This window comes from Podarcis vaucheri (genome assembly GCF_965113315.1).
Source record: "Podarcis vaucheri genome assembly, chromosome: Z".
NCBI classification, from domain to species: Eukaryota; Metazoa; Chordata; class Lepidosauria; order Squamata; family Lacertidae; genus Podarcis; species Podarcis vaucheri.
This window is the reverse complement of record NC_138758.1, coordinates 50,152,064-50,165,543: the sequence shown is the minus strand read 5'-3', so window position 1 is coordinate 50,165,543 and position 13,480 is coordinate 50,152,064. Positions and strand designations below refer to the sequence as shown.

The following is a 13,480-nucleotide window of genomic DNA, read 5'->3' as shown; positions in this document are numbered from 1 at the left end:
TTTTTCCTGTCACTTAGCTGTCTTATAGGAGCACAATGGGGCTCCTTCCTTTGGCCCAGAAGGGTGGCAGCTGCCTCTTCAGAACCAGTCATAAGAGCATAAGAAGAGCTTGCAGGATGAGGCCCATGGTCCAATCCTAAAGCCATCCAAGTTGTTGGCCATCACTGCCTCCTGGGAGAGCAAATGCCATAGTTTTAACTGGGTCCATTCTGAGGACAGTACATGAACAGAACATGCCCACCCACCTCACCCTCAAGAAGACCCTTGATGAGCACCTCATTTCAAGTTAATTTCACAGCCATAATGGATTTTTCAGAAAGTATTTCGAGAACATATTTACTCTCCAACATCTTACTTCCTTTCGCATTTGGAATATCGCCCCTCCCTGCTCTCTTACAATTTCTACCTAATTCCCCAAGTCATCCCAATCCTTGAATAATTCCAGGTAGTTCCTTTCTTTTTTTTTAATCAATAGCTGACAGACTTGTCAAATTACTTCGGGGACCAACAAAGCAATTTTTAAACATTCATAAACCCTTGCGCTGAATTTTAAGAGCGAAAAGGTGAGGGCTGAACAAAAATGATCAAGCAGGATTACGGTTTTGTAAACGAGAATTTAATTCATCATTAATGAATCATTTTGCAGAAGCTGGCTTGGTCCCCCACACTCCTAACCTGTTGCAAAAATGGCAGAGCAAGAGATGGGGAAGGCACAGGTGGGAAAAGAAAGAGGGGGACGAGGAGTGAGGCGAACGTGCAGCAGCCCCGACCCGATTATTTCCTTGGAAGTCCCAAATGTCTAGAGGCTCCAGTATACAATAGTGCATTAATACAATCACAGAATTGTAGAGTTGGATGGGACCTCCGAGGGTCATCTAGTCCAACCCAGGAAGGTAGCCTTCCTTCCTTCCTCTGTTCAGTGACTAATTAAGGCAGCAAAGAGGGGCTGGTGGGCCAGGTAGGGGCTGGCTATTCGTGGTGTGAGAAGCTCCACTGCAGAAGCATGCAGAGGGGCTGTGACTCAAGGAACATCCCAAGGGGGTTGCAGATTAGAAAGAGAGGAAATGTTTGCAGTCAGAGGGTCACATTCCATCAATCTCTTGAGGGCCACATGGCAGCTGTGGGCAGGGCCAGGGGCAAAAGCTGGTAAGGGGCAAAACCCCTTGCTTACAGGACTTGCAATGGCTGCCAATTTGCTACCTGGCCAAGTTCAAGGTGTTGTTACTAACATAAAAGGTAAAGGTAAAGGGACTCCTGACCATTAGGTCCGGTTGTGGACGACTCTGGGATTGCGGCGCTCATCTCGTTTTACTGGCTGAGGGAGCTGGCGTACAGCTTTCGGGTCATGTGGCCAGCATGACTAAGCCGATTCTGGCGAAGCAGAGCAGCGCACGGAAACACCATTTACCTTCCCGCCGGAGCGGTACCTATTTATCTACTTGCACTTTGACGTGCTTTCGAACTGCTAGGTTGGCAGGAGCAGGGACCGAGCAACGGGAGCTCACCCCATTGCGGGGATTCGAACCGCCAACCTTCTGATCGGCAAGCCCAAGAGGCTCAGTGGTTTAGACCACAGTGCCACCCATGTCCCCTGTTACTAACATACATTGCTTGAGAGAGAGCCTTATCCCTTTATGCACCCAGTGAATTACTGTGGTCTGTGGGAGTCTCTCCTGCAAGCTCCAAAGACCTCAGGAGCCAACTTCGCAGTAACTCAGAGCAGGGCTTTTAGTGTGGCTGCCCCTGTCCTGTGCAATGGCATTCCTGTTTGAGATACTGCAGGTGCCCATTATCTTCCTTCCCTAGAAGAAGTGGGACAGATTTTTGTCCCATCAGGTTTTCATGGATAAATGGGTCTTTACCACGTATTTCCTGGTCTAAAACTATTTTATGTGTAAATCACATTGAGACTGTGGTTTAGAAGGCAATTAATAAATTAACAGAAATAACAGCAACAAGGATAACTGCATTCCTGGAATAGCTCAGTCGGTAGAACATGAGACTCTTAATCTCAAGGTTGTGGGTTTGAGCCCTACAACGAGCAAAACGATTCCTACATTTACAGGGGGTTGAACTAGATGACCCTTGGGATCCCTTCAAATTCTACAATTCTAATATTCTATGTTGCTGCTGTTGAGCCATCTGTATGCTCGATGTATTAACATTGGTGCAAGTGACTCTCCTAGTGGTAGGGGATAATACATAAATTCTATTATTATTATTATTATTATTATTATTATTATTATTATTATTATTAATAAATTCTCCTCTAAAGCCAAAAGGATACCTACCTCCTGCTGTGTCCCAGGGCACTCAGAAAACACAAAACCCCTAAAACAGAGAGTGCAGCTCCCTTTCATTTTAATCTTCCTCGGAGGCTGATTCATTACTGACAATGGAACCAGTGGTGAGACAGGCAAGGAGACAAGTGTGCTGGTGGGTTGGGGGGGGGAGGAAACGGCTGTCGCACAACCCCACTCCCTTCACCCTCCAACCTGACAGCCCCAAACGGCTGTAGATCTGCAGAAAATTTGAAAAAACCCCACCCATAATGTCTTTCTTCGAAGGATTTTATTCCTGCCCCCCCACCCCTCCACTCTGCCGCACCATATCCAAGTGACCTAGATATGACAGTTGTTTGCAAATATCTAATTCCAACGCAAGCTTTCCTTTTTTTTCTCTCTCCCTCCTCCTTTCCTTCCCAAGCATGGGAAAGGCAGCTCTCAGCCAGCATCTGCCCCAATTATTTCCTCGGACTGCAAAAAGGAACATATCTGGGAGGCTGGAAATAATTAATGCAAACAGCTTTAGCCATGGATTTTTTTAAAAAAGGAGAAGAAGAGAGGTGGGTGGGAGGGAGGGCAAGAGAGGGAAAAAGTCAGGCAATCGACTTGAGCGTTTGACATTTTCAGAGCAATGAGGACTGCTGAAAAGGGAATTTGGTGTTCTTCCACCCTAGCGTGGTGCTTCACATGCAATACTGGGGAGAAAGGGGTAATCTTAGCCCTGTCTTGGCCCTGAACACAGGAAGCAGCAGCAAAAATGACAACAGCTCTGAGCACACACAAAGAGCTCAGAAAGAGGAACTATCTGTAAGATTTCGGTAATTGCCACCAATGCCCTTATCTGGTCAGGTGAAGCCCTGGGAAGTCCTGGGCAATGTGATGGGTGATGCTTTGTGAAGAAAGATCTCATCCTCTTCTCACAGTGGCCAGCCAGATGTCCTCTATGGGAAATCCGCAAGCAGGTCCTGGGCACAAGAGCATTGCTCACCCCACTCCTGTGGCTTCTGGGAACTGGGATTGAGAAGCACCACTGACCCCAACCGTGGAGGCAGAGATCAGCCATCACGTAATTAATGCAAATAATGATTATTGTGGGGGCGGGGGCAGAGGGAGAGAAAGGTTTGAAGCCTACCTGCAAACACAAAAGTGCCATAATCAGACCTGATTATGAGAACTCCAGTCTTCCCACACCCCAACGGCAAAAAGTGCCTCAGAACAGCCACACTCGCCAGGGTGTGTCAATCTCAAGAATTCAATATAATTCCTTGAGTAAACACACCTAGGACTCAGCCAAGGCAAACATGAGGATTCCTTGTTAAGTGACTTTTCTTGGAGGTAGGAAACACCTCAAGGACACCAGCATGAAAGGGTAACTCAAATGGGCCAAATCATCAGAGGGGTGATATTCTGAGTCTAAACCATCTCTGGCCCTCCAGATATTTGGGACTACAATTCCCATCATCCCTGGCCACCGGTCCTGTTAGCTAGGGATGATGGGAATTGTAGTCCCAAACATCTGGAGGGTCGGAGTTTGCCTATGCCTGGTCTAAACCTCCCCCCCCCTCAACTGTTCTCTCTGGACCCCCTGAATGCTCAGTGTCAGATTCCTTCAGGGATATGTGTAAGGTCACACATGGCCACTAAATCCAGAATAATTCCAGCTCATGAGTTCCATGCTCTGTATAGAATCACAGAACCACAGAGTTGGGAAGGAACCTGCAAGGGTCATGTAGTAAGCCCCCTGCAAGGCAGGAAGCGCAGCTATAGCATCCCTGGCAGGTGGCCAGCCAACCCCTGCTTAACAACCTCCAAGGAAGGAGAGTCTACCACCTCCCAAGGGAGACAACTTCACTCTCAAACAGCTCTGACCCTCAGAAAGTTATTCCTAATGTTTAGTCAGAGTCTCATTTCTTGTCATTTGGATCCATTGGTTTGGGTCCTGTGCTGTAGAGCAGCAGCTTGCTCCATCTTCCATGTGACAGCCCTTCAGATATTTGAAGATTATAATATTAGCAATCCAGTAATATCTATTATACTACTGAATTGCCAGTAGTATATATGTGAAAAGCATCTAGGGGTCTTAGTAGACCACAATGCCAATGTACTGGAAGAAGCAAAGATCACCAGTGTTGAAGCAATGATTCTTCAACGTCAACTTCATTGGACTGGTCATGTTGTTTGGATGCCTGATGATCGTCTTCCAAAGCAACTACTCTAGTCTGAACTTAAGAATGGAAAGTGTGATGCTGGTGGTCAACAAAAGAGGTTCAAAGACTCTCTCAAGGCAAATCTAAAAAAATGTAGTATAAACACTGGCAACTGGGAAACACTGGCCTGTGAGCACTCCAATTGGAGAACAGCCTTTACCAAAGGTGTCATGGGCTTTGAAGACACTTGAACTCAGGACAAAAGCGAGAAACCTGCAAAGACGAAGGAACAACTGGCAAACCCTCACCGTGATCAACTCCTGCTCCAGAAACCTATGTCCCCACTGTGGAAGGAAGTGTGGATCCAGAATTGGCCTCCACAGTCACTTACAGACTCATTATTTAGACCATGTTCATGGAAGACAATCTTACTTGACTATGAAGGATTGCCAAGGAAGAAGAAGAGTGCTCAGATCAAGGGAAGTCATAGTCCCACTCTATTCTGCCTTGGTCGGACCACGCCTGGAATACTGTGGTGTTATCAGCACCATGCTCTAACCAACTAAACTATATCAATATTTCTCTGTTTAGAAACTCCTATCCATGTTGGTCTCTCTTCTCTTTGAGTATTTCTGACCATGGGATCTCACCCAGTAGTTCCTTCAGCTTTTTGAAACTGGCCTTCTTAAAGTCCAGAGTGCATGTCCAACTACACTCAACTTTCCCTTGCCTCTGTATCATGAAACCCAAGAGGACATGATCACTTCCTCCCAAGTTTCCCAGTACTTCCACTTTGTTGATCAGTTTCTCCCTATCCGTGAGGACCAGGTCCAATATAGATGATCCCTGTGTTGCTTCTTCCACCTTCTGGGAAATGAAATTGTCAATGAGGCTGCTGTCTCTTTTGCCCTTTGGGGCTTTCGTTCTGTCTGTGAGAACTTCCCACCATCACCTGAGGCATCTCTGGTGGCACATACCAGTCTGGGTAAACGTAGCCCCAGGCACCAAAATACACTGTGGATGAGGAAACAGGAAACACCGTGCGCTTGCAAAAAAAGAAGAAAGTGGCAAAACGCAACATTTCCCCTCCCATCCATAAATTGCACAGATTTGAGTCCCCAGGAGGAAGGCGAGGAAAACACCCTTTGCATGAAACACAACCAGGCCGGCTATAAAAAGAGCATCCTGTTTCTGAGACACAGTTTGGTTGTTTGGGGATCTTTTCTCCTTCTAAAACCACCCTTGGAAGGAGGGGTGTAAACTGGAGTGCCAGATTGCAGCTCCAGAAGAACGAGAGGAATTTTCTTTGGGCCTGCAGGCGGAAGGAGGCGATGGTGAAAGCATGCACTATGAGCAATGGTTTTGTTTTCTGAGTAACACAAACTCCGGACAGCAAAGCTTACAAGATCTTACTTACCATGGTGAGTTTCGCTTCCCGGTCTCTTCCTGAATTTTCCGTTTTCTGTTTTTGCAGGTGAGGGGCAGACAGTGGAGGAGGGAAGAAAGGCTGGTATCTCATCTCCTCCAGCCCTCACCCACCAACCCATCAGCAGGAAGTAAGTCTCCTCTCCTCATCAGACCTCCTTGTATGGTGTGAGCAGCCGGGCTCAGCATGCTGGCTCTTGGCCCCAGCCCAGCTCCCTGCGGCCTCAGGAAACTGTTCCAGCACGCAGTCTACAGGGAACAATCCTCAGCCAGTTCGCAGACAAAGCCAATATTATTAACTCCTTCTGCAGCAGGCAGGGGCTTTTAAAGGGACAGGCAGGAAGGCTCCCACCTCCAGCACGGCAAAGAGTGCATGCTCTGAGTGCAGAAGGGGACAGATCCAAGCCTGGCAGCTCCCCCTTGTTCTTTTCCTTTTTAAGGATCAGGCAGGAGATGGTGAGAAGGACGCCACTCTGCCTGGGAACCCTGGAGGGCTGCTGCTCCCAACTAAAACAAACGAAGGATGGACAGGTCTCCCTAAATATCCACGAAGGAGCATTGCTAAGAACTCAAAAGCACTCTGGGCGCAGATCTGCATGGGGGTAGCAAAATCGAGGTGGCGTGTGACACTCTGCAGTACATCCAGGTGCCCCATGAACAAAGTTTTGTGCTTTTTAAAATAAGTTTTTTAAAAAGGAAAACTGAGAAAGGTGGGCAATCTGGGGTCCAGCATAGAAGTGTCGGGAGACTGAATGGTTCCTAAGTTCTCAAGTTCTAAGTCATGGATAGACAAACTAAGGCCCAGGGGCCAGATCCGACCCAATCGCCTTCTAAATCTGGCCCGCGGAGGTCCGGGAATCAGCAGAATGTGTGCTATTATTTAAAATGCCTCTCTGGGTTATTTGTGGGGCATAGCAATTCGTTCATTTTTTTCCCTTCAAAATATAGTCCAGCCCCACCCCACAACAAGGTCTGAGGGAAAGTGCTGAAAAAGTTTGCTGACCCCTGTTCTAAGTGGTACCATTTGTTTGTTTGTTTGTTTGTTTGTTCATGCATTCATTCATTCATTTCATTTATATCCCACCTTTTTTCTCCAAGGAGGTTGAGGTGGCATATATATATGGTTCTTCCCCTCCTCATTTAACCCCCACAACAACCCTGCGATGTAAGGTGCGCTGAGAGAGGCAATGTGGTCACACCTGGTGAGTTTCCTGTGCCAAGCTGGCAGAGTGGGGGAGGGAGAGGGACTTCCCTGATGGATTTCTGTGTAGCATCACTAAATCTGTTAACGGGCACAGGAATTATGTCAGAAACAAGGTGTGGGGGGGTAACCCTGTAGGGAAGGGGCTTCTACCACTTCTGTGGGAACTTCCCACAGTCACCTGGGATCGACCAGGGTCCTAGAAAACTTTGTGGGAGGATTGGGTCCTGCGCTAAGAAGTGGGAGGGTGACCCATGGGATCTGCAGCAAAATGCCTCAGCCCGATCCTCTTAACTCATAGTCCAAAGTACAGGAGCCGTGAATTCCTCAGCATCCTTTGGAAAAGGTTTTTTTTACAAGCGTTTATCTCGGCTGCCCTGGGCCCTTCAAATGTGGACTTTGTCGCTGGAGATAACAAGTCTGCTTTGAAGCGCAGGAATGAAAAATCATGGGCAGGAAAGGACTATTGCTGGAATTTAAAGTTCTTGCTGCTCAGATGGACTGCTTTTACCTTGGGCTGGCAATGCGTGATATACAGATACAGATATAGATATGTATATTTTGCTAACTGCTGATTATTTAAGTATTTGCACCTTCTTTATCTTGCTGCCCCACAAATGCTGGACCCACAAAGGGTGTTAGGCTATAGGCTCAGGACTGAAGTCATCTCAGTAAAAGTCTGTCTGGGCGGCTGCCCTTACTAAGCCTCTCTGTAAATTAGCATCACGTGTGCCTTAGTTATAGAATGGGGATTTCCAAAAAAATGTATCAGGACCATATTATTAACAGCCCAAATGACCTAGGATGGCCATTTTGTGCTCCCAACTGCTTTAATTTTATTACATAAAATTAAATTTTACATGGAGTTGTTAACATCCACCCAGTATTCTCTTCCCAGGGCTACAATTCTGGGAGGGGAATGGGGCAGGTTCTCAGCACCCTTAGCAAACTACAACTGTCAGGACTCAGGGGTGGGGGGAGAGGGGAACCCCTCTTAAATGTATGGCCTTTATGAACACCACACCTTATTACGAGTCAAAGTGCTGGCCTGTCTAGTTCAGGCCTGCCTCTCGCTCTGACTGGCAGCAGCTCTCAAGGGTCTCAGGTAGGGCTCTGCTTATGCGATCCATAAACAGAAGAGAGCAAGGTCTTGACATGCCTCTAGTTTATTTCACAACGTTTATACACTGCTTGATTGTAAAGCAACAAACAAACCTCAGAGCAGTTTACGAAAACCATATAGAACCATCAGATTATCAGACCAAAGGCTGATTAAACTGGCAGCAGCAGCCTAAACATTTGAGTAGACGTGCCTGAATAAAAATGTTTATAGCAGTTGCCAAAGAGAGTACAGTGGAGGCACCTGCCCAATACCTATAGGAAGGGAGTTCCAAAGTTCAGGTGCTGCCATACTGAAGTGTTGAGTTATTTTGAGGAGGTACCTGGTTGGGACGCAGGTGGCGCTGTGGGTAAAAGCCTCAGTGCCTAGGGCTTGCCGATCGAAAGGTCGGCGGTTCGAATCCCCGCGGTGGTGTGCGCTCCCGTCGTTCGGTCCCAGCGCCTGCCAACCTAGCAGTTCAAAAGCACCCCCGGGTGCAAGTAGATAAATAGGGACCGCTTACAAGCGGGAAGGTAAACGGCGTTTCCGTGTGCGGCTCTGGTTCGCCAGAGCAGCGATGTCACGCTGGCCACGTGACCCGGATGTGTCTTCAGACAGCGCTGGCCCCCGGCCTCTTGAGTGAGATGGGCGCACAACCCTAGAGTCTGGCAAGACTGGCCCGTACGGGCAGGGGTACCTTTACCTTTTACCAATGCTGGGTCCAACAGGTTTAGTGTTCTCTCTCTCTCTCTCTCTCTCTCTCTCTCTCTCTCTCTCTTCCACACTGCTGATCTTGCCCTGGCTTAGAAGGCAAATGTTGGGTGTGCCAGGAGGGAGGAGAGAAAAGGCAGACACGGGTAACAGAAGCAGTAATGAGCGCGAGTGTGCGCAGCCCGCCAACTGCCTCCTCCAATCTGCCTTGCTCGCTGGAGCTCAGGAGCAGAGTAGATGAGGATTTATGAGCTCTGTCAGGAAAAGCGTGGAAAGGAGTCCGTGACAAATTAATCACCAATCTCGGCCACGCTGACGGGGCGCTTTCCATGCCCGCCCTCACCAGCGGTGCCAGGTTGCTTGCCATGGGCCGGAGCCCTGTAGGGGGCACCTTTCTGATGCCATCACCCATGTTCTCTGCTGACATCTGCGAGGGCCCCACAAAACCTCCCAGATGTCTGTTCCCCCCTGGGCCTTCTGCCAAGGCTTCCAACCAGCACCTGGGTCGCCCATCCTTATGGTATATCCTTTCATTTTATTTATTTGCTTTGTTTCATTCAAAAGTCACCATCACCTCAAAGCGGTTTATGAAAAAGATACAACAAACAAACAGGATTATTGAGAAGAATCAACAACAGTTTCATCCTTTCACAGAGTTTGTCTCCCAGTTCCATTAGTGATGACACTACTAGGGTTGCCATATTTCAAAACGTATGTGAACCGCCGTGAGACCTTCGGGTATAAAGGTAAAGGGTATAAAGCACCATTAGGTCCAGTCGTGGCCGACTCTGAGGTTGCGGCGCTCATCTCACTTTACTGGCCAAGGGAGCCAGCATACAGCTTCCGGGTCATGTGGCCAGCATGACTAAGCTGCTTCTGGAGAACCAGAGCAGCGCATGGAAACACCATTTACCTTCCCGCCAGAGGGGTACCTATTTATCTACTTGCACTTTGACGTGCTTTTGAACTGCTAGGTTGGCAGGAGCTGGGACCGAGCAATGGGAGCTCACCCCGTCGCGGGGATTCGAACCACCAACCTTCTAATTGGCAAGTCCTAGGCTCTGTGGTTTAACCCACAGCGCCACCCTTGTCCCTCCTTCGGGTATAGGGCGGTATATAAATAAATTCAATCAATCAATCAATCAATCAATCGACGAGAAACAGATTAAAGCTCAGAGAAGCTTTCTAAATATCTAAGTTGGCTCATCTGAACAAAATGCTAGTTCGCAGGTGCTGAGAAGAAGACAGCGAAAGTGTCTGCCTGGTGTCAAGAGGCTGGGAGTTCCAAAGAGTGGAAGATGAAGCAATGTTGGTTAGAGCATGGTGCTGATAACGCTAAGGTCGCAGGTTTGATCCCTATACAGGACAACTGCATTGCAGGGGGTTGGACTAAATGACCCTCAGGGTCCCTTCCAATTCTATGATACTACAGGTGAAACTCAAAAAATTAGAATATCGTGGAAAAGTTAATTTCTTTCAGTAATTCAACTGAAAAGGTGAAACTAATGTATGAGATTGACTCATGACATGCAAAGTGAGATGTGCTTCTACTTCTCCGAGGTCCAATCTTGCTCGATTTGTAGTCCTTGTTTTGCTGATTTCCTTGAATATTCTAATTTTCTGAGATGGTCAATTTGGGGTTTTCATCAGCTGTACGCCATGATCATCACAATGATAACAAATCAAGGCTTGACATATCTCGCTTGGCATGTCATGAGTCTATCTCTTATATTAGTTTCACCTTTTTAAATTGAATGACTGAAATAAATTAACTTTTCCATGATATTCTAATTTTTCGAGTTTCACCTGTGTTCTCAAGGATGGATTTCTTCTGCCGACTGAAGTGCTTGAGTGGGCACATGTGGGGCAAGGCGATCTCGTAGGTAAACTGGTCCCAAGTTATTCAGGTATAATGCTAACAGCATTACCCCTTGAACCCGGCCCGGAAGCAGTTCAGAAACCAGTGCAGATCTCTGCACTGACGAAATGCTGACGAGGCCTCGCTCCTGCCAGCAACCGCGCTTCAGCCTCAGGATCAAGAGCCAGGGAAGCCCTACATGAAATCCTTCCTAATTTTAAAGAATGTAAGAAGAGTCAAGCCAGGTCAGGCCAAAGTTCTGCTTCAGCCTTCCCTGAGTTTTAGGCAAAACCGCCATTACCCCTGCCAAGAGCCTGCACTACAGGAATGTTGATAGGCACTTAAAGAGGACTTGTGGATTGGGCCCATGCCAGAAATTCACATCAATGTACAGAATTTGGCCTCTTGGTGAATGAGGACCAGGTGTGTGTGTGTGGAGGAGTCCTCACTTTTTAAAAGGGGTGAGGAGAAGGAGAAGGGCAATATATCTAGAGCATGGAGTAAAAGACTGGGTGCTCCACTCCTTAGCCACAGCCCTGCTACAGAGACCAGGTCCAGGGGAGTTGTAGTACGAAGCCTCTGGCTGGCTGACTACAGTATTGATTGATTGGTTGGTTGATTGATTGATTGACTGACTGACTGCATTTATGCACCGACTTTTTCTCCAAGGAGGCAGTGTGCATGCTTCTCCTTCTCCTCCCACAACAATCCTGGTTTCCTAAGCCCTAGTCTGACACTCAGCCACTGACAACTCAGCACCTACCGCACTGGCGCTTTACACACAGCCCTGGTTAGAGCAACAAAAGGCAGCATATTTCTGCAGGGGCATCTTGAATCAACGGGAGGCAGAGTTATGGCAAAGCCTGTAAAAGTGCTGACCCCTCAAAATATGAGTGGGTGGGTTCCACTTCATCCACAAGCCTCCAGCCTTTTGCCAGCAGCACCCAGACATGCCCTAAGCCCAAGTGACATAGCCAAGAGAGTTATTGGCAGGTGAATCTTGCCATTCTCACTTGGGCGATGAGGCAATCCTCTTTTTAAAGGCTACTGCTGAAGTCATTTGCTTTATTACCTTGGCGCCTGCTCCCCACCCCCACCCCCCGTTGTTTGCCGTAAATCTCTTGGCAGCAGCCCATGTCTCTGGGTCCAGCTCTTTCCCCCTTCATAACCTCAGCAGAGGGCATCTGTATTCTCCAACACCCCCCCCCCCACTTGCCACCCACAAGCTGCAGCTCGGCTCAAAATCTCACACTGGGGCCTATGTTCTGGCAAGGCCACTAAAAATGTACTCCACGAACCTCTTCATTTAAAAAACAAAAACATCACCGGGGGAAATAAAACCACAGCAAAGCTTTACGTTTGTGCAATGCAAGGATTGGGGTTTTTTGGGTAGGGGAGCAGCACTTCTGCTCCTAAGAACAGTCATACCTCGGGATAAATACGCTTCAGGGTGAGCACTTTCGGGTTGGCTCTGCGACGACCCGGAAGTTACGGAGCGCGCTACTTACGGGTTTTGCTGCCTGTGCATGCGCAGACGGTCCAAATGACGTCACGCACATGCGCGGAAGCGGTAAAACACAACCCGCGCACGTGCTGTCGTGCCTTACGTTCTGTTCGGGATGCGAACGGGGCTCCGGAACAGATCCCGTTCACATCACACTGAAGTCATCAAATCTGCAGCCATTATTGTTGCAAAGGTGTATTTCCATGAAAAACAGTTTATTAACCTGTCCTGTTTTCCCAGAGGAGGCCAGGGGCAGAATGCATGGTTCCCCCTCAGCAGCGGCACCCTCAAAATTATTTGTGCAACTATTCTGCAAGGTAGAGTTAGGCTGCCTGAATGACTGGTGTTCCTTGAGCTTCAGAACGGAGCAGGGATAGGAAAGTGGGGGTCGCAACTCCTTGACCAACGTTCTAATGTTGGAAACCACAAACAGGAGCTGATGCTTAGGTGTGTGGGCAGCGCCTGGTGGAATCTCAGACGCCACAGAACAAATAGCTTACAACAAGGAACATACAAATCTGCCTCGCTCGTGCACGTCATGGGGTCAAAAAGGACATGCTGGAGCTGGAAAGGTTTCAGAAAAGGGCGGCCAAAGATGACCGAGGAGATGGAGCGATTCCCATATGAGGACCTTTTACTTTAGAGGAAAGGTGAGTAAGAGGAGACATGATTGGAGTTTATAAAATGATACACAGCATGGGGAAAGCGCACAGAGAGAAGTTTCCCTGTCTTTTTTGTAATGCTAGAACTCCTGGGCATCCGATGGAGCTGAATGCTGGAAGGACAGATAAGAGAAAGACCTTTTTCACACAGTGCAAAGTCCAACTGCGTAACTCCCTCCAGAAGGAGGCAGTGGGGGCTACCAACTTGGATTGTTTTAAAAAGGGGACCGGGACAATTCATGGGGGTAGGGGAAGGCGATGGATGGCTACTAGCCATGTTTGCTCTGCTCTGACAGTCAGAGGAAGCAATTCTTCTTCTTTTTGTAAAAAAAACAAACACTTTTATTTAAGCCATTTAAAGTAGCACAGGGACGCGGGTGGCGCTGTGGGTAAAAGCCTCAGCGTCTAGGGCTTGCCGATCGAGAGGTCGGCAGTTCGAATCCCCGCGGCGGGGTGCGCTCCCGCTGCTCGGTCCCAGCGCCTGCCAACCTAGCAGTTCGAAAGCACCCCCGGGTGCAAGTAGATAAATAGGTACCGCTTACCAGCGGGAAGGTAAACGGCGTTCCGTGTGCTGTGCTGGCTCGCCAG

General features: G+C 48.2%; 1 protein-coding gene across 10 annotated transcripts in view; it reads right to left on the bottom strand.

The window, feature by feature from the left end:
- The window catches only part of DAB2IP (DAB2 interacting protein), a 320,886-nt gene that overhangs the window by 92,356 nt on the left and 215,050 nt on the right, over positions 1–13,480 (bottom strand). Inside the window, exon 1 of one of the 10 annotated variants that reach the window (XM_082208811.1) lies at positions 5,850–6,040. The exons of the other annotated variants lie outside the window; for them this stretch is intronic. The gene's annotated coding sequence lies outside the window, so the exon portion shown is untranslated. Of the gene's footprint in view, positions 1–5,849; positions 6,041–13,480 lie in introns of those variants that run through there. 10 annotated transcript variants of the gene reach the window in all.